Below are 1,266 nucleotides of genomic sequence, written 5' to 3' on the forward strand. Positions count from 1 at the left end.
AGAGAGAGAGAGAGAGAGGAGGGCTTCAGATCCCCAGCAGCTGGAGTTGCAGGTGGTTTTGAGTCTTACCCCATGTGGGTGCTGGGAATGGAACTCAGTATTCTGGAAGGGTGGCAAGTGCTATTAACTGCTGAGCCATCCCTCTCAGCCCCCAAATCATGTACTTTTAAAAGTCTGTGATGAGCTGAGTTTTTTTCTTTCAAGAAATTTTTTTTCCAGAACTTCCTTTCATCTCCTTGTCAATACTATGCATTTTTATGAAACTTGTTTTTTTCTTCTCTTAGCAGTTAAACGCTTGTTTTCTGCCCCTTGTCTGCTTATCCTTACCAGCATCATCCCTGAATGGGTGGAGCTGTTTGCGTCTTTTGCTGAATGTCCAACGCCAGGCAGTGTCTGGCCTGCCCTCCTCCAGCTGCTTTATGATAGATCACAAGCAACTTTACCGACCACTTACTATGTGCCAGACCTTACACTAATTATCTTCTCATCACAATCCTATTAGACAAGTTCTGGTATACTACCCAAGTGACATATTACAGATGTCCCTTGGAACATCTAGTAAGTGACAGGATTGCAGTTCAAACCCATCTACCTGCCAAACAGTGTCCTTTAAAAAAATTATTGGGCTTTTATACATTTCTACAATAGTTTGTAATCAAATTTAGACCCCATCCCCCATCCACACCCACCCCCCAGACCTCATGTATTCCATCATACATATTAAGTACCATTCAGTTAAGCATTTGTACCCAGATGACCCTTGGTGCAAATTCATCCACTGGAGTCTAGTAGGCCTATCTAGAGATTATAAGGAAGATCACTCTCTCACCCACATGAAGAAGAATGTACTCAAAATATCTGTGAAATAAATGACTATTTTCCTGTTCTGTTTTTAAGTGATCTCACCCATTTAAAGAATAAGTGCCTAAGGTTTAAAGCTAATATTTCTTTGAACAGAAAAGGAAAACCAAAGGCAATCTAGTGCCAGAGGAGATAGGGCTCAAAGGCAGGGGATTTGGTTTTTATTATTATTATTATTATTATTATTATTATTATTATTATTTACATGCATATAGAGGTGGAGGTCAGAGGATAACTTGCAGGAGTTGGTTCTCTCTTTCCATCATATACGTACCAAGGATCAAACTCAGGTTATCAGACTTGCCTTTACCATCTCGCTGACCCTAGAAATCCTTTTTTAATAATCAGTCAGAAAGCTTTTGGTGAAAGGATTGCCAGACTTACATTTTATAAGAAAAGGGGACA

Source organism: Nannospalax galili, unplaced genomic scaffold, assembly GCF_000622305.1.
Source record: "Nannospalax galili isolate Female #2095 unplaced genomic scaffold, S.galili_v1.0 scaffold800, whole genome shotgun sequence".
Taxonomy (NCBI): Eukaryota; Metazoa; Chordata; class Mammalia; order Rodentia; family Spalacidae; genus Nannospalax; species Nannospalax galili.